We start from the raw sequence: 27,963 nt of genomic DNA, 5'->3' as shown, positions 1-27,963 counted from the left end.
CAGAAGCCACCCCCCTCCCACCTTGCTCCCTCCCATAATGCTACTCCCCTCTCCAACATCATTGCAATTTAAATAACGTTTTATTGATTTGTACTTGAAAAGAGGCAGTATTAGAAACAGGAATTCATTTTTATTATCTTATGTTTATGGTAATTATTTAAATTCAGGGCTGTCGCCTAGATGTTGCTGTTGCAAAAACGTCTATTGTTACTGTGTGTCTTCACCGAATTGTAATTCAAATGAACCCACCGAGCACCAAAGTTTTTGGGGAAATGGGCCGCCCCCCACCAACACGTGGGTGAAAGGGGAGCATTTCACTGCAGGCTATTTGGGAGTAAAGGGCTAAATGATTTACAGGCACGTAAGTACTCGACTTGAGGTGCTTTTTGCCTTCTCATTTCATGTATGTGCCTGAATTCAATGAAGGCGCATGCTTTATCTGCTACGTACTCTGCCAGGGGGTTTAAAGCACATGTACTCTCCTGGTGCTAACAAACCGCACCGGCTAGTCTGGAACCCATCTGCCCCCTTAAATGAAAATATTGTTTCTGCCCGCCCACTAGGGGCTTGTCCCCCTAGAGGACCCAAAGGATGTCCAGCCCCCGCCCCAGGATCTTTAAAATATAAGCAGATTGTCTTCCTATAATTTCTATCAAAAGCAGTCATCTTAATCTTTTTTCAAACAGTCGACTGGGCCCCCTGAGAAATCCTTCAGGACCGCGTAGGGGAGCCAGCTCCCCAGTTTGAAGACCAGAGATCTAGAGAGAAGAGGGAGGTGGGGTGTGCTTATTTCTTGGGTGGGCTGCCTGCAGAATTTAGGAAGATCCAGGGGAGCACAGCAGATCCCCAGGGGGTATATAAGTAAGGAGAAAGCTGGATATTGATTACATGGGTTAGTGACATGGGCCCGGTAGTTTCTTTCTGCGTGGTTATTTTTTCATATTTGTCCTATATGTATATGTATGATCATTTCTTCAAGTGCCTTTGAAGTTTGAAAGGTTTGTGTGGGTGAGAATTCACTAAAGATTGTGTGAATCCTGAGTGTACAGCCACCTCGCACCCCCAACTGACTGACACAATTTGCCATCTTCCATCCCTTCCCGTGGCAGAAAAACACCCAGAAAGCTCGTGCAGCTGGGTCATGACCCCTGAATGGCACTTTTTGATACAGCTGTCCTCTTCCTAATGCAGTGACGACTGGCCTAGCGGAAGGCCATTTAGAAATAGGCCATTGTCGCCAATATGTGTGTAGTCTACTAGTCTGGACAGTGGTGCCAGTCAGAGTCAGTCACTCCCTACATGCACTCTTGCTCTAGCCTTACTGGCCCCTCAAAAGCACAGGTCAGTCTGCCTATAAAATGTGCATCTGTTTTTTCCAGTAATTAGCACTTCCCAGACACGCACAGCAGCATAAATCATTGGACGGAGGCTCGCTAGCCACTGACACGATTTGGAATGCCTTCCTAAGGCATTACTAACTGCTTACTCCTGCATGTCCTAACTAACATGTTACCACTTACCAGAGACACATGCAGTCCTTGCTATGCATGTTTAGTAGCCATGTGCAGCCTCGCTAAATCCCCTGCATTTGTACATGCATGTGAACAGCAACATGCAGCAGTGTTTGATATGTGTACTCATTTTAGCACTCCCTTGCAGCATTTGAACAGCTACTACGACACATCCTAGCACAACGAAATCGCAGGAGACCACAAGGACACGCTGGGTGACAACTAACCTAGCTAAGTGCTGCACTACATGGTATGTGTTTATTATGTTGCTGTGCCTTTGTATACTGCTATAGTGATATTGTATGTGTGTGTGTGTAGAGTCAGAAGCAGGGATGTGTGTTTTTATGAGTGTAACAGCACACTGGAAGCGTGCGCAGTGGTCAATACCTTACTCTAATTTCCCCAACCTATCCATCACCTCACCCTAAGCCTCATTCTGGTTTTCCTACTTCCCCCTTCCTATCCAACCATCATCACCCTAACCCTCCTTCCCTGCTGGGGTTGCAGAGCCCTGTATAAGTATCGATTTGCAGGTCCCAAAACTGCAGTGGTGGTGGTTGGTTCGTGCCACTCCTACGCCTCGGAGCTGTGGACCCTGTATGCAAAGTTATGATATTTTATGAGTTGTGTTGTAATGTAATATTTGGGCATAAATACAACTGGCAAAGTACTTTCTGGTTCATACAAAGTGTCTACCACTTGAGACACTCCCGTCCCCTGCACACCAATGTAACTTAACCTACAGTAAAAAATGTGTCAAAATAATGAATATTTTAATATGAAAGATAAATCAAAACACATATTTCACATGTATATTATTCCAAGGCAAATCTTCTGCCTAAACCTTAACACATATTATTAATAAAGCAGTGTATTTCATTATCAAAAGAAGCAGATGCTCTTCAATTTGAAGTGTTTCAGGCCCAATGCGTTTCGGGGGTGAACCCCTTCTTCAGGAGCGAACCAATTCTGAAAATACATGTATAACGGGTCCAATTCAGACCCACACTCTTATATACTTTGATACTATAGTAAAGCACATAATATTCTCATGCATAACAGAGATACCATCATTTTATAAGTACATCAATCCCAATCAAGTCGTTACACAAAAATCACTCTCAAATGTGACTGACATTCACCGCCGTGCTGTTCAAATTTTTGAATGGATCTTCAGTTACATTGGTGTGCAGGGAACAGGAGTGTGTCAAGTGGTAGACACTTTGTATAAATTGTATGTTGTGAAGGCCCTGTGCCAGGGCCTGTATTCCTCCCCTGCACCCGAAGATTGCGCTTAAGTACGTTATAGAAAGTATTAGACATTGATTGTGATTTATAGGTGTGCACACATACATTATGACGTTAAAGTACTTTCTGGTGTCATCATTTGGCTGTACTGTTTATTAAATGCAACTCTATTTTCATTACTAGTGGCAACCAGTAGACATGCCTTGAGTCTGGTCCTGTTAAATAAGCTTAGTATTTAGCTATGTGATGTTGTTTTTTTTTAAAAGAAGAAATTGAATGTTATCACTCTCCCAAGCGTTTACACAAAACATAACCTGCAACAAACAACATTAACCCTCCATAAGTAGCATTTTCTGTAAAGTCGTGAATTGACGCAATTCGTGGATGATGATTTAGGGGCCACTTTTATTGAGGCAAGGGATGGGCCATTTTTTTTTGGTAACTACTTCTTGTCCCAGTCCGACGCTGTATCGAGATGTTTCTCGCTAGACAAGAAGTGTCACTAAGGTCATGACCCGGGATTCGAATGCAAGTGCAGATGTCAGCTAATGTTTAAGAAGCTGAGAAGCTGGTACCAGCCGTGAAGCCGAACACCTCATGATTACAGTCAATGTACCCTAGACATCGGGCTCCTCCGATCTTCTCGCTGGTCAGTGCTTGACATTGCCAAGCACCCTAGCGGACATTTTCCATTGTTACCTTAGACACCAGGCTCCTCCTATCTTCTCGCTGGTCAGTGCTTGACATTGCCAAGCACCCTATCGATCATTTTCCATTGTTACCTTAGACACCGGGCTCCTCCGATCTTCTCGCTGGTCAGTGCTTGACATTGCCAAGCACCCTAGCGTACATTTTCCATTATTACCTTAGACACCGGGCTCCTCCGATCTTCTCGCTGGTCAGTGCTTGACATTGCCAAGCACCCTAGCGGACATTTTCCATTGTTACCTTAGACACCGGGCTCCTCCCATCTCGCTGGTCAGTGCTTGACATTGCCAAGCACCCTAGCGGACATTTTCCATTGTTACCTTAGACACCGGGCTAATCCGATCTTCTCGCTGGTCAGTGCTTGACATTGCCAAGCACCCTAGCGGACATTTTCCATTGTTACCTTAGACACCGGGCTCCTCCGATCTTCTCGCTGGTCAGTGCTTGACATTGCCAAGCACCCTAGTGGACATTTTCCATTGTTACCTTAGACACCGGGCTAATCCGATCTTCTCGCTGGTCAGTGCTCGACATTGCCAAGCACCCTAGCGGACATTTTCCATTGTTAAACCTCTTGAAGAGTAGGGAGCCATGCCCATCAGAAGGCCCTAGCAGGGGGGATTAACATCTTGTCTAAGGAAACAGTAGGCCTTGCACCATCCTTGCATGTGCTGATCGCCTTGAAAAATGTCCTTGCTGAATTTGATACGTCCTCGTTACATAAGTATAAACTGTGTTTGTAGATAGCGCTTCATTCTAGAGTCCTCCTGCTTCTAAGAGCTTTAATGATAGGTCAAGCCTTATTTATTTCCCATTTTATAGTACTTGATGTATTGACCTCAGAAGCATGAAAGGCTAAGCGCTCCAAGATTCCAACTTGCACAAAGTGCAGGCTATGCTTATGTCAGGGACCACCTGCACTTTAATTGCGAGTTGTCCACCAGGCCGTCGATGGCCTTACCACCTATGACCCTGAACCTGAGGGTCATGCATATGTGACCACAAGTACAAACTATCAGCTGGCACCAAATGCTGATTGCGAGAGGGCACACGATTCAACACAGTGCATGCTGTGCATGATATTGTTGACTTTAATTTTAACCGTGAGGCTGCTAAATTAGTTTTACTGCGTTGCTTGGCAAAGGAGGTCCGTAATATCAGAACAATTGGTGTTTCTGTTGGCAGTGTGTCACACTTCCGTTGGTACTTTGTGTGCCGCCTGGGCGCGATTGGCGAGGACTGTTGATGTTTTCCTTGCCTCAGGCCACAAGAGACATTAACTGCATGACGGCTTTAAAACAGTACCATGTTAATAGGCCGCCAGGATGGTGTTTGCAGGGCCACCTTGTGGCTCTTGCATCTGGCAGCTCATAAATGGTGTGCGGTTGCCAAAAACTGAGCCCCCTATCACCACTCTCATTCTCCTCTATTAATCAGTGACGTGTCCAGACTCTTATGATTGGGGTGGCCCAAGTGTGGCACTGACTTATGCAGGCATGGCATGAAGCACGAGCAGGGCCGGCTTTAGAGGCTGAAGCGCCCGGGCAGCAAAACAACATTTTGTTGACCCTCCCCCTCCGCCTGCATGCCCCTGGTCATGCATGAGGAGGGTTGGGGCGCAAACGTTTTCAGTAGGTGTAGCAGTACCCTATTGTTATTAAATGCAGCTAGAGGGGGCGATCGAGAGGAAGCTGATGTGACGGGGCCTGGTTTCAGGCCCTGTCAAGAGGAGGGAGAGAGAATGCCCGGCCCAGAAAAACAACCTTCCCCGGGGTGCCGGACTGAGGACAGGGCCCCCTCCATTGCTTACCTGAGCCACTGGCGTAAGGCCGTGGCAGACCCCGCTGCAGTCCAAGGAGCCCTGAAAGCCGACCCAGCTGCAAGCAGGAGAATTACCAGGGTGTCGAAGAGAGGAGCTGAGGCTGGAGACCGTGCTGCAGTGGTCCACCTCCTGGCAAGGGGTTCCCTGAATGTGGCACCACTGGCCGTAAGACCTAGCAATGATAGACGTGGCAACAAGAGGTGCCTCTTCAGCTACAACACTTCTCCGGCAGATTGCATCTGCTGGAGCCCACACAGAGAGCCTCCACTATGCCACCAGAGATTTGAAAATATTTGGCAAAGGCCACCAGAAGGGCCTTTAACCACTATGCAACCAGGGAAGTTACATACATTGAACAAAGGGTCTCCAGGGGTAAGCTGATATCCAACTAAACCACCAGGGACATTTAATTTTAAATAAGATGACATCTGGTCCATAGGGGCCAGTACAGGCTCCATGTTTAAAATGCAGCCAGCTCACATGAAGAAGGGGGCGGGGCTTTCAAGCCCTTTTTGAAGCATCCTCAGCACTTCTCCAGACACACCTCTTCAGACATGTAAGATATTGAATAGGTTCAGTTCCAATCCTGGAAGGGGGTGGGCTATTTAAGCTGGTGTGTGTGATTGTGCAAATGTGGGTTAGATGGGGTGAGGAGGTGGAGTAGGACGTCTGAATGACCAGAGGAGGCGAGAGCAACAGGCGTACATATGCTATTATAAGGAGGAGTTCCATGGAGGGGTTGTTTGTTAGGGTAGAGAGTGTTTATTTAGTTATGTATTTGTTTATTTATATAGCGCACCTAACCCGAAGGTATCTGGGCGCAGGATTACAGGTTGCAGAGATTTACAAGTGGTTTTGTTTACATTTTACTTTTGAAGGTATATACAAGGCAAGGTGATAGATAAAAAAAAATACAGCAAATGGTACAGTTACAGTGCAGGTTTAAAACCAAGTTCAGATGCACAGCAAGGCACAGTTGTAATATACATACATTTCTCTGCGTATGTCGCCTAATATATACGTAATATTATTCTTGTGGGAATAGCCAAGTTTTTTGGTTTTTTTAAAGGCCCATTAGGCTGTCTCTGTTCACAGTTCTGAAGGTAAGGCATTCCAGAGTTTAGAGGCTAAGACTGGAAACATATTGATTGGGTATTTATAATGCTCCTGTACACAATGGGCCTCATTACGAGTAGCCCGGTAAAAGCGGGTTCATTACCGGCATGCCGGAATGAGCGGGTCCGTGCTCGTATAAACCCGCTAATAGTGGGTGATTACGAGTGCGCAAGCACATGCGTTCCCCCATGCCGGTAATGGCAATACCGCCATGCCGCCAAAGGCCCTCCAACCCCCCTATACCGGCATCCCGGGACCTGCCCATAGCGGTACTGCCTCATACCAACCCTTAAATACCGGCACGGTAATACCACCATGGTAATACCGTGTTCGCAAAAAACAGACCCGGAAATTACGTCATCGCGCAGCAACGGGAAATGGGCCGGCGGCCATCTTTAAAAACACAATCCATTGCCATCTTCCCCAACCACCAGTCCATTTGTGTTGTGCTGTGCCAGAAAATACTCAGGATGTCCAAGGCAACCAGGAAGATGACCCCCCGGAAGCGGAAACAGCGTTTCTCTGACGCTGAGCTTAATATGCTGGCAGACACCCTGGCCCAGCATGCAGACATCATCAGGTCTAACGACATGAAGCATGCTGCCCAGATGAAAAAGAAGCAAATCTGGCAGGAGGTTGCCCAGAGGTTGTCGGCTGTGGGAACCACCCCACGGACTGTGCGCGACTGTCGCAAGCGGTGGTACGACCTCCGCCTCAGGGTGAGGAACATCCTGGCAGTCAACAGGAGGGCCGCCATGGTGACAGGCGGGGGGCCACACTCACCAGCGAAGCTGATGCCATGGGAGGAGACAGCCAGTTCATTCATAGATCCCGAGTCTATAGAGGGATTCGGAGAGATGGAGATGGGCGCTGCATCATCCCCAGAAGAAGGTGAGTGACCCAGCACATCCCTGTAGGGTAAACCATGATGTGGCACAAGTGACGTGGAAGTGAGACTAGGCAAGGCAATGCATGTCCCAGGCCCACATCAACATATCCAGTCAAGAATGTGTGCCACACCCTGCTACACACAAATGCATGCTGAGTGCCAATCCCAATCCCAACACACGGGCAACATGACTCGACCGTGCCCATGTAACTCACCACACAGACACCATATCAATGCCATGCCATCAGCCATGCATTGATTGCCCACATTCCCCCTCAGAACACCAAATGCCACACCCCTGTAATAATTGGACGCATGAATGTATGAACATATCACAGCGTTATAGAATATCGCTGCCATGTGACACCATCACTGATGACCTGCATCTCTTCTATCCCCCAGGCACCGATGAGGAAGATGGCAGGCAGGACAGGGGAGCAAGGGCATCTACATCACGGCAAGGGACAAGTGCCACCGCCACCCCCACCACCCAGCCCGAGAAACTGCCCAGACCAACAGGCAGTGTGCCAGACCGGGCAGAAACCCAGCAGGAAACACCTGCAGCCAGTGTGGGCCACACACATGGAGTCCAGCAGCAGCCACCCACAACAGTGGGAGGTGTTTCCGTTCCCGCACCGCCAACCACCGCAGACATTGCGGATGCTGATGTGGACAACGAGGGTGACACAGTCGTGTCCACCACACCCACCCCAAGCCCCATTACCACCCTCCCCCTCCATACAGAGGCCGACAGCATCGACGATCCCTGCCACCACGACTCCGACCTCAGAGAGTCCGACATATGCCCCTTCGAGGAGGACAGTTTCTTGGACGTGGGCCCCACGCAAGTGCCATCCACCACCCTGGCTACCACCACCCCAGCCACCAGCACTGCCGCTACCAACGACTCCTTTGAGGCTCGCCTGTCGAGGGTGGAGGCACGACAGGAGTCGATGTTAGACCTACTGCGGCAACATATTGCCGATGGGAAGGACTCCATGAGGGCCATCGCTACAGCCATCGCTGCTAACACTGCTGCCGTTGAGGCGTCCACAACTGCCATGAGGGAGTGTCTGGGGGCATTTACGCAAGCCCTGATGTCCAACCTGCCTCAAATGCAGCGCCCACACCTTGCAGCAGGCATGGAACCGGCCACTGACACGTCCACTGCTACGACCCCTTCGATCTCAGCCCCCTCACACCCTGTGCGGATGATCCGGAGGAGTGCACGGCGCTTGGACATGCCACCCCCGGATCCCAAAAAGGCGAAGAAATAGAGTGGCCAGACAATGCCGTTGGACAAATGAACGTTGGTCACGGGAACAATCTTTGGTGTACATTTGGGGACATTTGGGGTTTGTAGGGTGGGTGAGGGAGTTTACTGGGGTATTTTTGTGGTTTGTAGGGTGGGTGAGGGAGTTCACTGAGGGTTGTGAGGGGAATGTTTACATTATTACGTATCTGAAAAATACACCCGTTGTGTGCAAGAAAATCAATGGCTGGACATACTTCATTTTGTGCATGTACATTTAATGTGTGATGGTGTACAGTGGCGAACTTCAAACAAAACAAGTGTGCATGTCCACATGCAGCCAGTGTATCACTGGCACATGACTTTCATGGTCCCTGTGTTTCAGAAGTATTCATGGATTAGTGCTTGGCGTACAGCATGGCCATCCCGTGCATCACGTACTGGCAGGGGGGCTCCTTCGCCTCCGTCTCCATCCCCTTCATCCTCACCTGGCCCATGCATGTCAATGTCAGGTGGCAGTGGTACATTCCTCTGGACGCACATGTTGTGCAGCATGACACAGGCCATGGTGACCTTTGCCACCTTCTCAGGCCTGCACAGGAGTGCCCCACCAGACCTGCTGAGGCAGCGGAACCGTGCCTTCAACAGGCCAAAGGTCTGCTCAATCACAACACGGTTATGGGTGTGCACACAATTGTACTCCTCCTCATGGCTGTTCTGCGGGTTCCGCACAGGGGTGAGTAACCACGGCCTCAAGGGATATCCTCCATCACCTGCAAGCAGACACAAATAGGCGTGTGTCACTCTGAACTGCCACCTTCAGGGAGCACAGTCATGGCGGCAGCTATTTGGTGTGGGCATGAACATGTCCCTGTACGCATGCAAAGATGTTACCTAGATGCAATCTATACTGTCATGAGGTGTGGTAGTCTGGATGGCGTTCAGTAGATGATGCAGGGTGTAATCATGCATGCTGAGGCAGATGTGCAGTGCTATTGCAACAATGTTTAGCCCCCAATGCATGCTGTTCATTCTCCACTATGCATGGTCACACTGACCACATTGCCACAGTTGCCATCCTGTTCATTCATGCATTGCTTGCCATCACCATGGTGGCCTGGTTGTGCCTCTTACTTGTTGACATCGATATGCATTATTTGTTATATGTGGCCCAGTGATGTGTCATGTTCCGTTTGAATGGTTCAGGTCAGGAGTGTTTAGCTCTGCATGCATTCTCCAATCACTGGCTATTGCCACCCAGGTGCAGTATTCCCCCCACTTTCCTACCCAGGTGCAGTATCCCCCCCCTTTCCCACCCAGGTGCAGTATTCCCCCCCTTATGCATCCCCACACATCAGTGCCCCGAAGCACTGCCATGGGACGGTTGTGCAACTCACCAAGCAGCCAGGCACGTGGTCCAGCATGCCGCTCCATGTGATGAGTTAGCGTGGAGTTACACAGTACCATGGAATCATGTGTTGATCCAGGAAATCGGGCACAGCAATGTGTGATGATCTTGCTGGAGTCACATACCATTTGCACATTGATGGAGTGATATTGCTTGCGATTGCGGTACGCCGCCTCTATGGCATGGGGGACAACCAATTCCACATGGGTGCAGTCGAGTGCCCCGACACAATTGGGCATGCCTGCCAGTGCATGGAAGCCTACTTTGGTTTCTGCTATCTCCTGGGCAGTCCGTGGTAGGGATATGTGGCTGCTTGCATGCTTCAGGAGGGCATCCAGCACTTGGTTCAACATGCGTGAAAATAGTGGCTGTGAAATGCCATGCAGCTGGCCCACTGTGTGTTGGTAGGTGCCTGTGGCCAGGAAGTGTAGCACAGACACCACCTTTAGTAGCGGGGGATGGCAGTGCGTATTTCAACGAGGCTGGCAATGTCGTTTTGTATCATGTCCACTATGCTGGTGATGGTGTCACGGTCCAACCGGTACAGGGTGTGGATCTGCTCAGGGGTTAGGTTGAAAGGGCTGGGTCTGGTGCGAGGGATTGCTGGTTGCCTACGAGGCACTGCTGCCTGCGTTGGTGGTAATTGCTGGGCCTGTCTCACCCTCCTTCTCCTCCTGCGTCTCCTCTGTGCTGCCTGTTGTTGCTGCTGTAGTTGTTGTTGTTGTTGCTGTTGTTGCTGTAGCTGTAGCACTATGGGCATGTCCTCCAGCGCCATGATTGCAACAGCTAGTGGTAGCATTTTGGTGTTGGAAGGGGTGTTGTGTGTGGGCGTGCTCATTTTATAATGGCCCAGCCTCCATTGACTCCACCTGTGGAGATTGTGTGCACCTGTGGCAGTTGCCTTGTATCCTGATTGCTGTTTGCGGGTGGTCCGCGATGCCTGTATGGCCGGCATCGTGCAGCCCATGATTACCGGCTTTGCGATGCCGGTATTTCCATGTCTGCGTGGGTTGGGATTTCCCCCTATTACCGGCATGCCAGTATTAGCTCCCTGAAGGGGCACGTGTACGCATCTATGCCGCTATTAGCGGCACCGGTATTTAGGGTGCCGCTAATACCGGGTTTGCGGGTCGAATACAACGGAGCGGTAAACGATGCCCGTATTACCATAACGGCATCGTTTTTGCCTTACCGCCAACCTTGTAATGAGGCCCAATGTGTTTCAAGACCCTGAGAACGACCCAGGAATCCCTTAGAACAACCACGTGTGATTTCAAATAAACGCCCTTGGAACTTCTTCCAGTCTTCATTGCGGATATTTGTGGCAGGAAACCCTGTCACAATGACCAACCTCAAACTGATGGCCCTAGTCCTATGGAGGTGGGAAGATGAACCAGAGTAGGGTACAAACAAAAGGGTACTCCCGCAAATCTTTCTTGCCAGGATGTGAAAGTCCACCCCCCTGCCTGCGGTGAAGTTATAGGTGGAGGCATGTGCAGTTAGTTGTGTGCAAGGTCTGAAATAAAGAATTGTGGCAGGGCAAGAAGAGTGAGCATTACGCATTTGATACAACTGCAATGTGTAAACACATTTTGTAGTAGCATAAGTCGACGTGCTATATGCATGTGCCATCCACAGGCACAGTATACACCTCCAGTAGGAGATTGCATCTGCCAGTAGGTCTTGATATGCAGGTTGTCGCTCACCATGATATAGAACATGCCAGATTGTGAAATAGAACCACACCGAGCCAGCAGCACTAGCTAGCTGCAACTATGTCCCCTATGCTGCCTCAGTTGGCTCCCCACTCCTAGTGGTGGAAAGGGAGGCTGTGCAAGAGCAGTATGCAGGGTTGCCACTTAGGGCATGCATGCCGTCATTGCCTGTATTTCTTGGTGGTAGTCAGCCAGAGGGAAATGGAAGCACTGTCATGCAAGATGTGCTTGAGGCTCTCCTGCATGCCCATTTCCCTGCAATCCTCCCAAAAATTGAGCAAAGGGGGAGAGACTGGTATGCCTTCCATCAGGGGCGTTGCTAGGGGGGGCTAAGGGGGATATAGCCCCTGATCTTTTGGTTGTAGCCCCGGATAGAATCTCAGGAGCTACAGCCAAAAGGCTAGCTAGTCCCAAGTCCCAACAGTTCCGACATCAGCGTAGCCCCGGGTCTTTTCCAGAACTAGCAACTCCCCTGCCTTCCATATTTCGGTTTTACATGGACTAATGCAACCCCACTTAGCTGGTCCTATTTCTCACCACTCTCTTCCTGGTACCCTACCATCTAGTGTCCACATCCTCCACAATCCCTGGATCCCTCAGCCACCCCATGCATCCTCTCTCTTCTGCTCCATCCCCTTCTGTGCTTCTGCCCTTCCGTTGGGAATCCCCCTGACATCAGAAGCACCACCAACATGTGATGCTTTCAAGTCAGCTTCCAATTGCACCTCCTACATTTGGAATGGGCTCCCAGACTTTCCCAGCACATTCTCACCCCCCCTTACTCACTTCTCCCCAACCACTACTTTCTAAATTCTTGCTCACATTGCCCCGTAAATACTCCTCTTCCTTCCCCTGTTTGTTTGTTCTTTGCCCCCCAGCTGTGTCCTTCCGGCCTCCACCCACCATGTGCCGGAGACTCTGAGAAACATGTTCATGCCTGTTTCTTTCTTGTGTCACATGGGGAGAATCTAACACTTCTCATGTTGCCGGCTCTCAGGGAGAAAGGGAATCTGGAAGGATGCTCACAGTGGCGGCTCTAGGCCCTAACCTACTGTGGTATTAAAATATCAAAATATCAGGCGAAGGACCTAGTAGAAGGATTTAGATACAGATAGGCTGTAGCACACAGGATAACAACATCTCTTCATATCACAATCAAACCACAACCACACCAGCCTTCACTCCTAGAGCTATACGCTTCACAACCACAAGTACCACAAAACAACCCCGCTCCATCCTTTGGTGCGTAACTGAAGCAGACAACCAATCATCTTCAGGCCTGGTGACCTTGCTATGGCTAAGTGGCCCACTAAAGTCATCATCAATGTATTGCTTCTTTATTTCAATGCATTTGATTGGTTCAGCATGAGAACTGCCACGTGACTTCTGTGGTCAGGTACCAAATACTCACTCAGGTGGTGTGCTGGCAGAGGCGCTGCTGGCCAGATGGAGGACTTAATGCACCAGTAGTGTTGTGGATCAGTATCACTACTCATGTGCAATGTGTCAAATTCATATGCATTCACTATCTAGGTGGATGAACGTCCTCTGGATAGTCTGCAAGCTCTGTACGAATGACTGAACTATTCGAGTGTGGAGTGTATCCCACAGGCTTTCTATCTGCAATCCCTCACTATCACTAGTGTTCACAGGTGATTAGTCACTTGGAGCAATATAGACCATGATGACACAGAAAACAACGCTCTTAACATCTCCGGTTGTGGTGTGATGAGCACAGGGGTTGTTTTTACTTGACTGTTCTTCATGCAAGTTAAGTTCTTCCGTACCCATTGCATCAGTGCACCTTTGCACATCCGAACCGTGTCGCATTCTGCTGAGCTGTCAGTGTTTGCATGTGACTGAATGGCAGCCACTGTCACCTAAACCTTTTGTCAAGAAATGGGGCCAGCTGGTGTTCTGTGTTACCCGTCATTTACGCCGTGTGTGGACCCACCCGTAAGGCTGAGAACATATTCTTCACCATCTGCCCTGTATCCACCTCAGCAGCCAAGTCATGGGCCCTTAACATGCTCGATGGGTTGGGTTCTAGGAGGTCAACCCGAGGCAGCATCTCACTGAGTGATGCACTGTGCTGGATAACATGCTGGCCACCTGCCAAAGGCTGCAGAGCACAGCAGATATCTGAGACTGCCTTGACAAAAAGAATGCCCCCACAAAAGCCCAGCTGTGAATGGTGCTATAATCATTGATGAAGCTGCATTGATCACTTAGCTGGTTTAAAATGTGCAAAGTAGAATTCCAGCGAGGGAAGTTGTGGTCTTCGAACGGTGCTGGGACAACTTGTGATGCACCTGCAATTGGTGAAACATGTTCCTGGCACTATAAGCCAACATGCTCATGTCCTTCACAAACTGGCAATTCCCTAGGAAACCTGTGACATCCACAAAGAAAATACTATGCTTAGTCTCACCAAGATGCAGGGCACCACGGATAGACAACTCATTGTTGGCAGAACCAAAGCACAGCTCTGCAACACAGCCTTCTCCCAGATAACAACTCCACTGTAGCCTCTGCCTTCAGATCCTTGCATACAGAAACTGGCCTTGTCAGGACTTCATGCATTTTCTATGCTATAAAATGACTTCATGATTCTGACTCTTCTTGGCTGGCAGGGGGAGAGTGGAACACCCTATGTGCGGTCATAGCAGTGGCGTATCAAGCGGAGGAGAAGGGAGGGCAGCTTGCCCCCTCAGTGGCTCTTTTAGAGCCGGACCGGGACATTTGGCAGTGGGACACCTCTCCCGTTTGACACCCTCACAGGGTGCCGAACGGCAAAGGTGTCCCGCTGCCAGGACAATCAGGGTGCCAAGAAAAGTGTTCCTGCTCAGCAAACCCTCTTTGTCCTAGCACAGAGCATTACAATGGGAGCCATTAGACATTGATAGAAGGGAGGGGGGACTATCAGCAGCAGGGGCGAAGGAGACCCATAAAATCTGGGGGGACAAGGGACACCTTGGTACTTTGCTTTATTTATTTATTTATTGTATTTTAGTGAAAGAACTCGACTTTTCACAAAATTAAAATAGCAGTAGGTATTAAATCACATATATCATCACTGTATAAAACAAGAGAAAAGAAGAAAGAAAACAGAAGAAAATTAAGAAAAAGAAAAACAGTTCAATTTAACTCTGTCGTCCCTCTTAACACCACGTTTATGTTATAATCGTTTATGTTATAGTCGTATTCACCATTTTTTAAACAACACAATAGTTTCAGGGTGTTTAAACAGCATGGGTTATCATTACATAACACAATGGCATTTATTTGGGCAACCTCAGGAATAAAGCACCAATTCTAACCCACTCGCAATCAAACCTGTGGACCACATGATCGATAGGTCTTTTATGTCTGCCCCGAAAACACCTGCTGTCAGGCTTCCTTCACTAGGGCGCAAGCTAGGGGGAAACCAGCCAATTGTGCGCCATGAGAGGGGCAGGCTCTGTCTCCTGCGCTTCTCTGAGCAGTCTCTTCAGCCACATGACTGGAGTGACTGTCTCAGCTACCACATCTGCCATGGCGGGAGTAGCCACCCAGCCAAATGTGACTTGCACGGATCCCCTTACGTTACCAAGAACAGTGAGTTACTTACATCTGGTGACGACAGTAAAACGACTTAAATTCTTGTATGAAAAACTGTAAGAGATGTTTGAAACGGACAGGTTGCTTTCAACATGTATTAGTGGTTGCAGGAACAAATCTGCCTCCAATGGGCCTAAACTGATTTACAACTAAAGGTAATGCACACACCTCCCCTCAGCCACAGCCACAGCCACTGTCTTTTCCTGTTATCATGATTCATGAAAGGAAACAAGGGTACGCCCCTCAAGTTTCTCAATTTATGAAGCAGTTTAAGAAGCCAGGATTCCTTTCCTGAAGTGTCCATCTTCCTTTAAATACCAGAACAAGCAACTTGTTTATTGGTCTCAGTCGCATCTCACGATAACTCTGCACTCACCTACTACTCCATGCCCACACACTAGGGTGGGGCCCTCTCTACAAGCTCCACTGGAGGCACCAATGTTTAAGCTTTAAAATACATATATTTAAGGTCTCCAAATCCTTATTGGAATCATCAACCATGGGAGTGAAGCAAACAAGGTCTCCTGTTGATACTTAAAAAGCCGCACTCGCGCAGCAGCATTCTCAGTGACTGTTCGCCTGACATTGCTGCAATTAGATAAAAGAACCAGAACCTGTGTACATTCTGATTGGAATATAGACTCTGTGCACACATAAAACGTTTTGAAAGCGTCAAAGCAGTATCTAAGAGACGCATATTACTATTTAACTTATCGCACAATAAGAGGCAACCACTTCTGGCGAGGATACCATACACAACCTCCTTAGTCTGAGGCCTGACTCAGAGTTTGCGATTATGGCCATTAACTGAGCTGAAATATTAACAAACTTTAGAAACATGATACACCGATGGAATCACAGAGCACTGGCTGATGCTGGTCTTTCATTGTGGTGTGCGCTGCTCCATCTAGTCCTAAACCGGCCAGGAGAATGGCCCCTTTTGGCAGAGCTACATCTTGAAAAGATTTGAAAACACACAGCATTGTGTTGATGTTTGTTGTGGCAGCCCAGGTTTGTTGGTGTGCGGCGCAACGTCTGCTTAATGGGTTTGAATTGTGCAACTTGAACAGAAAGCTTTTTGATCAAAGTTCACAATGTATTTCTCGCTTACACAGATTTGAGTATAAATAATGCACTACACGCTGTAGTGAGTGGACACACAGGGTGCAATGCAGTGGACCTGCAGTGCATACACGCTCAATGAATTTCCTTCAACTTAGTTGCCATCGACTTATCAGCGCACGATACATCTCCATGACTTGTGCAAGTCTTGTAAAAAAAAGTTTGATCACATCTTTGGATGTGACAGCCAGGTGAGGGGGCCTCTGCCAGGTCGGGGGGGATAGGGGAGTACTGCCAGGTGAGGGGCCTCTGCCAGGTTGGAACATCTCTGTGTATTCAGTCCAATATTGATTTATTGATATTTTATTTCTATTGCGCTCGTACACAAGTGTTTCAGAGCGTGAAAATAGACTCCTTTTGTAGTCAGCTATCACCCTACTTCCTCCTCATAAGGTGTGTGCTGCAAAACACACATGTGCAAGGGAGCACACGAATGTGACGGCAGTAAGAGCAGTAGGAAGGCATCTACCGCAGCGTGCAAGGCCCCTGTGCCCTGCGAGGCTTGGGGCAGTTTGACATCTGGCACCCACCTCATGACGGCCCTGTACATGATCAATCATGCCATGATGTTTGCATGTGTCAGAATGTAAGCAATCACATTTTGCTTCATCGCTAGCCAGTAGCAGATTGAAAAGCTATGACTACACTGTGCGCAGTGCCCTAAGTAAAGTGGGGCGGGAAGACTTACTAGTATATAGAACAGAACATCAGGACTCATGCAATGGGAGATTGTTTTGCCAAGAGTTGCTCCTAAGCAGAGGACATTGCATTGTGGGTGGGTGAAGGTCTTCCTCCAATAAACTCTCCTCTCCCAGCCCAAGTGCGAGGCCTGGCAGTGGCTCACAGCCAAGCTTGGGTGACAGTCCAGCCAGCCTTCAGCATTCAGTGTTCTGGGGGTCCCAGGGCCTGTCCTGCGGGGGCGGGAACAGGCAAGCACAGGCGGGACAGGGTTCATCCAAACCCTGGCAGGACCCACCGGGGCATGGGCCTGTTCCAACGCCAAGTTTGGAGCTCGAGACTCATCCCGTCCACAGCTGTGCCAGAGAAGATATTCAGCGCTCTACTTGCCAACCACTGCCATGTTCTCTAAAAGAGGGGAGGCCTGAGGACACCTCAACGAGGGGCATCAAGGCACCCAATGCCCATGAGGAGAGCGGGGCAAAATGAAGGGGATGTTGGTCATTGCCTTTCTGCCGCTGTGTTTTTTCTCTTAGGGTAAGAACGCTGCAAATACCACTCTCGTCACCATCATTAGCAGCCGATAGGGGTTTGGGGATTTTTTGGTATGGTGAACAAAAAGAAGTCCCAATGGCTGTTTAACGTGTGCCGTATTCTTTTAATGTGCAGCTGACATGAGGAAGGAAGGAAGAAAAAGGAAGGAAAAGGAAAGAAGGAAAAGGAAGGAAAAGCAAAGAAGGACGGAAGGAAAGGGGAAGGAATGAAGGAAAAGGAGGGAATGAAGGAAGGAAAAGGAAGTAAGAAAAGGGAAGGATTGAAGGAAGGAAGGAAAAGGAAGCAAGGAAAAGGAAGGAAGGAATGAAGGAAAAGGAAGGAAGAAAAAGGGAAGGAAAATAAAAGAAGGAAGGAAGGGAAAGGGAAGGAAGGAAGGAAGGAAGGAAGGAAGGAAGGAAGGAAGGAAGGAAGGAAGGAAGGAAGGAAGGAAGGAAGGAAGGAAGGAAGGAAGGAAGGAAGGAAGAGGAAAGGGAAGAAATGAAGGAAGGAAGGAAGGAAAGCGAAGGAATGAAAGGGAAGGAATAAAGGAAAAGGAAGGAAGGGGAAGGAAGGAAGGAAAAGGGGAGAAAGGAAAAGGAAGGAAGGAAGGAAAAGGAAGGAAAAAGAAGGAGGAAAAAAAGAAGGAAGGAAAAGGAAAGAAGGAAGGAATGGAAAGGGAGGGAAGGAAGGAAGGAAGGAAGGAAGGAAGGAAGGAAGGAAGGAAGGAAGAAAGGAAAGAAGGAAGGAAGGAAGGAAGGAAGGAAGGAAGGAAGGAAGGAAGGAAGGAAGGAAGGAAGGAAGGAAGGAAGGAAGGAAGGAAGGAAGGAAGGAAGGAAGGAAGGAAGGAAGGAAGGAAGGAAGGAAGGAAGGAAGGAAGGAAAAGGACCTTGTTTACCTGCTGAAGCTGTCTGAAGTTTGTTGCACGCATCACTGCACAGGCTGCAGAGCGAAACAAACTGGGGGGATAAATGCCTTTGTATCCCCGACACTTAAAATTGTGGGGGGGATTTGTCCCCCCTGTCACCTCCATGTCCTACGCCCATGATCAGCAGGGATGTTTGTGCCTTAAGAAATGTGACTGGGTGATCAGAAGTGAGAAGGGTGCAGAATGCTGCCTGCTTTATGAAATGATGACTATGGCTTTAAAACCCAAGGGGGATTTGGTATGATGCTATTGTGCTTTGCATGCAGGATGGGGACAATAAAACTAAAATGAACAACAAATGGGGGTGCACAACAAATTAAACAAAGTAAATACTACAATGCTTAATTAATATTTCTGAGGCAAAAGAGACCAGATCCTAGGCCAAAAGGGATATAGACAATGAGAAAGCCGTGTGACTCGTTGAACTCAACGAGCAACTCTAATGCACTCCTGTGGGGAATCCTCCCTCCAGAGTATTAAATCGATATCAGAGTTCTCTTTCCCTCAACTTTAATAAATCAATATCACTCCTTATTGAGAATTCAAAATCATCAAAGTTTATAAATGTTATAAGTTCACAAGATACAATGAAAAGTAAGTGAAAAATGCCGTATCACAATGCTTACAAGTTCTGAATTCACCTGAAGCCTAAATACATGTCATAAAGTAATGCAGCTCATATTCAGTTTATGGAATACAATCATATCTTATTCCATGTCTTCACCGCGCATTTCGCATTACATAAGGTATCCTTCTTCAGGCTAAAATAATACGTTATTTCGGTTTTCACCATTAACAGCAATTAAAATACAATACAGTTCTAAATGTCAAAAAGAATCATGTTACAATATACAGTATAAATGATAAAAATAAGAAAATTGAAAACGTAAAGTTTTCTTACCATGTGTTTAAAAGCTGGAGTAATATACACGCATAAATCATTAATGAAGCGAGCATCAACACAGGACAAAACGAAATTCATAGCATCAGAAACATGCCTGATATTATTGACACTAAAATGTCTTCTCAAGCATAGTCGTCTCAGATCTAAAAATGTACGTCAAATAAATAAACAATGAATTAAGTACTCATCAGCCCCGCGTCTACACGTGCAAAGCTTTGTGTTGAACAGCCACGTCATCCGGGCCCTCAGTGGTAAAACAGTCAGTCGCACCATTGCGATGCTGCGTCTTTGCTCCGGAGAACGAATAACATTTAATGAGAAATTCTCACAATAGGTGCAGTGAGCCCTCATCAAGTGACCCAGTGAGCGTAAGGTTTCCATGCTATTTATTACAAGATCAGAGTCACTCCTTCTGGCTGTCATAAGCAATTATGGTTTTGCAATCAAGCCACCCCTTAATTCATTGAAAACAATTCTCAATTTTTTGCACAAGATGGAACACTTCTAATACCAGGGGTAATTAGCATACGTCACAGCATTTTCTAATTCTTCCCTCACATTCACAATATTAGGGTTCATCAATGGTACAGAATGTAATTTACAAAAATACTCTGAAAACCTAAATTCAGCCAGAACACCAATATTTAAAACCCCGGTCTCCAAAGCAAGAGGAGACCCCGGGGTGCTGGACGACAAACTCAACAGCTTTCTCAAGTAAATATATAACATATTATCAAAGGAGGTACAGCTCACGCTTCCCCAAATCTCACTACCGTACAATATGGCAGAATAAATCTTAGCCTCCAGCAACTGAATACATTTATCAAAACAAAAACCACAGAATTTTTGATGAAATCTTCTAATCCCACCCAGGCTTGTCCTATTTTCTACTAATGCTAAATGTGCGGACCACAAGCAATTACTTATGATATGATATGATGCGATATGGCATTTATAACGCGCCTATAGACAAGTGTTTCAAGGCGCGAGAATGTAACTACCAGAAAGCAATATGAATCAGCCACACTTAAGTTCACATTGTCTACACACCTATTATAATTGTTTTCTTTTTTAGAGCCAAACACAACGATCTTGTTTTTCTTCAAGTTTCATTTTAGACCGTTGACATTTAAATAAGAAGATGCATATTTAAGGCTGCTAGCAAGTCCCTTTGGGGTCAGATCTAATAATATAGCATTGTCTGCATAAGGGAGAGTAGGGTACATTGCCCCATTCAGACTAGGAGGCAATAGGCCTGGCAGGTATGGGGCAGACATAAAATCAGATAGAAAAATGATAATAGCAGAGCAAATGGGCAGCCCTGGCGCACCCCTTTGTTGGTTGAGAACTCACTTGTGGGCCCTGTTCTAGGGTAACCTCTTACAGAAGCCCTAATGTCTGAATATACATTAGGGTGAGGACAGAGGGTCGATTAGAGTCAAGGTTAGAGAGCAGATCTTCACGGATGTTCAGGAGAGCAGTTTCCATGCTTCTGGCTGCTCTGAAGCCAGACTGATGGTCATGGAGACAACCAACAGATTCAGTGTGACGATTAAGCTGGGAGATGGTGATCCTTTCCAGAAGTTTGCCCAGGAAAGGAGTGATAGAGATCAGACAATAGTTAGCTGGAAGGGAGGGGTCGGCTGAGGGTTTCTTGAGAAGAGGGTGCACAAGAGAGTGCTTCAGGGGGGAGGGGAAGGTTCCAGAGGCAAAGGAGTGCTTGCAGAAGTCGGCCAAGGTTGGAGCGAGGGTATCAGTGTGGTCCTTGATGGTTTTGGAAGTACAGGGAAGAACCTGTTTTGATGTGGTTTTCATAGATTGAGAATCTGCAGCCACACTTTAGCTCACTCTGCCTTTCACAAAAGGGAAATATCCATTTGCATATCAGTTTTTGTCCACCCACCACCGAAATGCTATGGCAATTCTCTTCCGAACAAGAGTACCAACAGCAACCCCAAACACGTGTTTCAGCCTTGTTGGGCCTCATCAGTAGGTGGTGCTGTGCCTCTCTGAGCACACTGAGCAAGTGGCCCACATCTGGATGAACCCTGGAAACCTAGGGCGACTAAACCTAAGTCCCTTAAACAATCAGAAAATAGTCATAGGCACCCCTCATCAGTGAGCTGGAGCTGTGCCTTTCTGAGCAGAGTGAGCAAGAGAATTGCCATAGCAGAGGGGTGCCTATGAATATTTTTTGGTTACATGGACAAGTGTTTAGATATAATTGGAACTCTGACCAACTTGATGGAGGGCCTCCATAAGCAGTCTGCTCCCAAGCCCCAGCCTGTGTCAGACCTTAGTGTGGGGGCGAGTGGGTATTTGTATGTTTAACTCAAGGCAAAATGGTAGCTTCGAACAAGCTGCCCCACCATCCCCTGGTTTAAGCTCTGGTCAAACCATTGTTTTCAAGTCATGTGGGTCACAGGACCGGGTTCAAGCTGTGCACAAGAAGGCTTCTTTTGCTCCCTCTTCTGGTTCTCAGTTGCCGGAAAGTTCTGGAAACTGAGTTGGAGAGTGGGAGCTCCAGGATACCCTCAGCAATCCCCCAAAATGCACAGAATATTGGTGGGTCACATTAAACTGCGCTCAGCGAGGCACAGCTCCACCTCACTGATGAGCCCCAACAAGGCTGAAACACATGTTTGGGGTTGCTGTTGGTACTCTTGTTCAGAAGAAAAGTGCAATAGCATTTTGGTGTTGGACTGCCCATGTGGGAGGGTCAAAGAATGATATGCAAATGGATATTTCCCTTCTGTGAAAGGTACAGTGAGCTAAAGCGTGGCTGCGGACACTTGAGTGGGTACCTTCCCAAAGAACAGGTCATTTAGCTGTGTTCGTTCTCGCTGTGGGCGCCTATGACTATTTCTTAATTTGTCCATGTAAGCCACATTTTTTGCTCTTTGCTTGGCCAGTGATCGTTTAGAAAGACCTATCTCATTATAAGAATTTGTTAAACGATTAACACAGTCAACTAAAAAATAGGATTGTGCACAATTCGTTCAGGACCACTATAACTTGGAGAATCAAACTCATCATGCACATCCTGTGCTGGTGTCATGAACTGAACCTCAGAATTATCCATACACGGATCCTGATGCTCCAAATGTGCCGAGAAAGTGCCGCGGATGCTGCCACAAGGCGCACCCATTTGCTTTAGAGGCTGAGCCACAGCAGGTGCAGTAGGGTTGTTAAAAGTCACCATACACAGTTCCCAGAAATTATCCACAGGGTATTGAGCCAGCACATTCAATTCTGTATTTCGTATTCAATGAGAATCTAGATGAATACATAATTAAATATGTTTAATTTAAATTCTAGATAATATGTCCAATCCCATATAATTAACTCAAGTCGCCTAAATCCACCACCCGAAACCATCTTGCCAACAGATTGGAGAAACCAACTCCTCCTTAGTACTAGACAGTCATATAAGTCATAATACGCAGCAAACGCTTATCTCACTCCAACATGGCTCATTGCACATTGTGATTGTCACACCACATCATGTCGAGATAACCTGCATAAAGCACAAGTAATCTCCTCAGTTGAAAATACACTCTATTCAATTGTACCAAAGGTTCACATGTTTTGAAAGAAACACCTAGATTTATATACATAAACATGATATTTGACCTCCATTATATTCCTCCCAAAACAAATAAAGGAACAGTAACATATATTTCACCACAACCCTCCACACCATGTAAAGATAACCTGCATCACCCACAAGTAATCTCCTCATCATTACAAGGCCCACGGTAGCGGGCGTGTAGTTTTGGTATAGTTACTAAACTCATAGGAAGACCACTTTTTCGGCAGCTTAAAACTTCGCTCCCCCTGGAGGAATCCTCACCAAACTTTGCAAAAAAAGTATATGGCCGGCTCTGAATTTTATTGCGAAGTTGGGTGAGGTTTCATGCAGGGGGAGGGGCAAAGTAATAGGGGGGGGTCCCAAATCTTTTTTTTTTCCATATACTGAATGGGGAAAAACGTTGCGCATGGCTACACGCCGAACGGCTAGACGGATTTGCACCAAATTTGTGGCAGGTGCAGGTGCTTGGGTCAGAAAGCGTACTTTTGTGTGTTTGGTGTAAATTGGACCAGTAGTTTTGTTGCAAATGACTGAAATGTATGTCCCGAAAAATGTGTGACACCTGGGTCCACTCCGCTGACCCATTTCCATGTTCACTCCGCAGATCGAAGTGTCATTGGCATGCGGTATGCCGTGCTGTCGGCAAACATTGGAGGTGGCCGGTGGTTGGCTAGAGGGAAGCGTGCTCTGCGTCAATGTTTTTGGGAACCGCCACCATGGTGTATCGGAGGACAGTGCAGCGCTGAAAGGGACTGGAAAATATACCGTCCGCCATGTGTTGGCGGTCAGAAAGGATCGAAAGAGTGGGGAGGGAGAAGTGGTTTATGTGACATATGTATTGAGGTGGAAGAAGACGGAGGTGTGCCTGCAGTATTCATGCACATAGCGCCAATTGGCGGGTACCTCGACAGGCGACTGCCTTGTGTGTTGAATGGAGGCAGCTGTCATAAAGGGCTGATAGCTTGTGCAGCGACCTGTTTGCGGCAACCTTTTTTCGTGGTGAGTTGCCTACCAGCTCTGAGTGATTACCCTCTGTGAAGTTAGGTAATTTAATTTGGTGTTAACTTACCATGCAGAAATGTACATGTGTAACATTTGAACATCATTTCATGTTGCGCTGTTTGATGGGTTGTACGTTTTAGAATGCTTCAATGGTGCCAACAGTGTATGTTTTGTACTTTCCTGTGGTGTCATTGTTATGCAAATTTCTTTTTGAAATGTGAAAACTCCTACATCTTTTTGGTCACGGAATGTGGGTAAGTATGGCAGTGGTGGCATGTGATTTTGAGAAGGGGAGTGAATTGCACATGACATAGGTTGGGTGGGAGCATGGTTGGCTGTGCTATGTGGGTGGATTGCGGTAGTAGGGCACATGGTGGCATGCATGCATGCATTACATTGCGGTGGGTGTGTTGAAGGACTAGACTATTGGGTGCTTGGCCAAAGGCCGTAGGCTGTAGGCCATGCACTCAAGAGTCTAGGGCTTCAGCACACCCACTGCAGCAGTGCATGTTTGACTCTGGATTAGGTAGAGGGTGGTGCTTGCATAGTCTGGTGTGTGCGCAGTGGTTGGAGTAGGGCCAATGTTGTGAACATTATGTGGTTAGGTTGGGAGTGACACAATAGTTTTTGAATGGAAGTGGGTAAGACTATAGTAGGTGAAGGAAAGTGCATAGGGTTGCGGAGACAGTGCTTTGTTTGTAGATTATGGTAACTGTTGCATTTTTCGCTGCATGGCTCCATTGTGGTGTGCAGGTTGGGTAGGAGTGCTGGTGGCAGTGGTGTGTATGTGGATTGTGGTCGTTGGTGACATGCTGACATGCACAGTGGCATCATGTTGTGGTGGGTGTGTTGAAGGCCTCGACTATTAGGTGTATGGCCGAAGGCCCTGGGCCATGGGCCATGCAGTCAAGAGCCTAGGGCTTGAGCACACTGACGGCAGTAATGCCTTTTTGACTCTGTGTCAGTTAGAGGATGGTGATCTTTGGAGAATGGTTGTGGAGCACATTTTGCACATGCAGCAGCAGAAGAAGTGAGTAAAAAAGTGCATTGTTCGCTCCATGTTGAGGTGATAGTTGGAATATGTTACAGTATTTGGTGTACGGCTGGAGATGGTGCAGTGGCAAGTTGTGCAGTGTGGCCACAGGGTGAAGTCTTTGTATAGTGTGAGTATGGAAGAGGTTATGGTTGAAGTGCAGCGTATATGTGCTTGATTACCGTGATATGTGCAGATTTGTTGTAGTATGCCCTATGTTGTGAAGATGGTGTGGGTAGGTTGGCAGTGACACAGTAGTTTGTGAATGGCAGGGGCCAGGGGTGGTGGAAGTTGTGGTATGTTTGTGGATTTTGCTAACAGTGATATGTTTTGGTGGATGGCTGTGTTATGGTGTGGGGGAGTTGGGTGGAAGTGCCACTACGTATGTTACGTTTGTGGATAATGTTAGCTGCGCACATGGTCGCATGCATGGATCCATAGTGCTCTGCTGGGTGTGTGCAAGGCCTACACTGATGTGTGCATGGCCAAAGGTGGGCTGGGTACCGCTCACAATCTTTGTGAATGCTGAAATCGTGGATGGTTTAGCAGAAGGTTCTGGTGGAGGTGCTTTGGTAGCAAACGCAACGTGTATTGAGTGTGTTGAAGGGTAAATATGGAATGGTGTACAGACATGCTAGTGTGCAATGCAGAGCTTTTGTATGTGGTTGGTGCATGTGTGTATGACACTTGGACAGCACCCAAAGACGCAGTACTGGAAAAATGCCAGTGGAAAGGGAAAAAGTATTGTGTCTCATTTACTGGGGTGTGGCCCTCACTGTAGCTAACAGTGATATGTTTTGGTGGATGGCTGTGTTATGGTGTGGGGGTGTTGGGTGGAAGTGTCGCTACGTACGTTACGTTTGTGGATAATGTTAGCTGCGCACATTGTCGCATGCATGGCTCCATAGTGCTGTGCTTGGTGTGAGCAAGGCCTACACTGATGTGTGCATGGCCAAAGGTGGGATGGGTGCCGCTCACAATCTTTGTGGATGCTGAAATCGTGGATGGCTTAGCAGAAGGTTCTGGTGGAGGTATTTTGGAAGCAAACGCGACATGTATTGAGAGTGTTGAAGGGTAAATATGGAATGGTGTACAGAAATGCTAGTGTGCAATGCAGAGTTTTTGTATGTGGTTGGTGCATGCGTGTGTGAAACTTTCACAGCACCCAATGAGGGAGTGGTGGAAAAATTCCAGTGGAAAGGGAAAAAAAGTATTGTGTCTCATTTACTGGGGCGTCGCTCTCACTGTAGCTGGGAAAGCGCATGTGCCACATCCTGCCATTATGAGCATGGTGGGCATGGAAATGGAACTGTGGGAATAAGGCAATCAGGTGTTTAGGGTGCGGTTGATAGGAAGGGGTGCTATCTTTGTTGGCCACTACTGTGTCGTGAGGTTGGTAGAGAGACGCACAGTGCTTATCATTGGTGATACCTTTGTGCGCCATTTGCACAGGTGTTGTGAGCAAAGTGGCGTGGATGGTAATTTCGGGTTGGAAGGAGTGGACGCTCTATGGGGCTGTCAGTATGCGTGCAGTTTCAGCTGAATGGTTCGCCTGTGCAGATATGTAGCCTCCGTCACAAACATAGATTTTGTCATGGTGCACTATGGAAGTGTACATTTGGGTTACATGTCATGTGGCCGTTCAATCTGTTACCTGAAGAGGTTGCTGAACGCAGTGATACAGATATTTCCTACTGCCAAGGTCGTCTACTCATGCATAACACCACGAGGAGTATGGAACCATGCTGGTGTAATTTGTCCACAGCCACAGGTCGGAAGGTGTGTTGTAAACAGAAGAATGTGCGAATTTATGCAGACTGCTGGGTTGTTCGCCACCCACTATGAGATCATGAGGTCGCAAAATATCCAGTAGTTTCGTAGAAATGGCATTTATTTGAGCGCCATTGGCAATGTCGTTTTCCGTTACACTGTGCAAGAAGCATTGAGCAGAATTTGTTAAAAACGTGAAGAGAGACAAACAGAAACGGTTATAAAGAGAGAAAATAAAAAGTTGGTCCCAAGCATGTAAGAAAGAAAAAAACACAACAAAAAACACATTTTCACACCCACGCTGGAAGATCCACCCTGCTTGAAATTGCTTCCCCCGGCACACCCCCACCCCTCAATATCAAGAAAAGGTCCCGGATTCCACGGTACTGTCAGGATTATACGTGCCACATTGTGGGTGGTCATGTGGATGTATGTGGATGGAGAAATCGGGCATACTTTTACTGAACTTTGTAGGGTGCGTGATTTCGAAAGGCACGACACTTGCAGTGTGAATGTGTAATGGCACAAGTGAAGTGTTGTATAGGAGTGACACGGTTGCATGATGGCGTCTTGGATGCGATTGGTGGATGCGCATGTCACTACTGTATAGTAGCAAATGAGGTAGTGGTGGAGCAACAGTATTGGAAAGGGAAGAAGGTCTACTCCTGAGTTTCCGGGGCGCGGTCATAGCTGTTTTTGGGAAAGTGCACATGCCACATTGTGCTCTTCTCATCAAGCTGTCCAATGAGAATGGGACTGTGGGATTTGTCCAATCAGGTGCTCGGCGTATCCATCACAGGAAAGAGCGGCAACATTTTGTTCCATTAGTCTGTGCAGTGAAGGTGGTGGGCAGAGATGGACAGATGCATTGTGTTGGTAGTCGGTGATGAGTTTGTGGAAGATCTGTTCCAGTATGCTGTTGAAAAAGGCTTCCATTGTGATTTTGACTTTGAAGCAGTGGACGATTTGTGGTGCTGTGGCGATGTGTGCAATTTCGGCGGTCTCATTGGAGAATGTAGATGAGTGGGCACTTTTGCAACAGTGTATGCTGTGGTTGTGCATTATGGAGTGTTCCATTTGGGTTCCATAAAGGGACGTTATGGTTAAGTTGTGCTACTAAAAACCTATCAAATT

Source organism: Ambystoma mexicanum, chromosome 9, assembly GCF_040938575.1.
Source record: "Ambystoma mexicanum isolate Mex_15411 chromosome 9, UKY_AmexF1_1, whole genome shotgun sequence".
NCBI lineage: Eukaryota > Metazoa > Chordata > Amphibia > Caudata > Ambystomatidae > Ambystoma > Ambystoma mexicanum.
Note: the sequence above shows the minus strand (reverse complement) of the source record.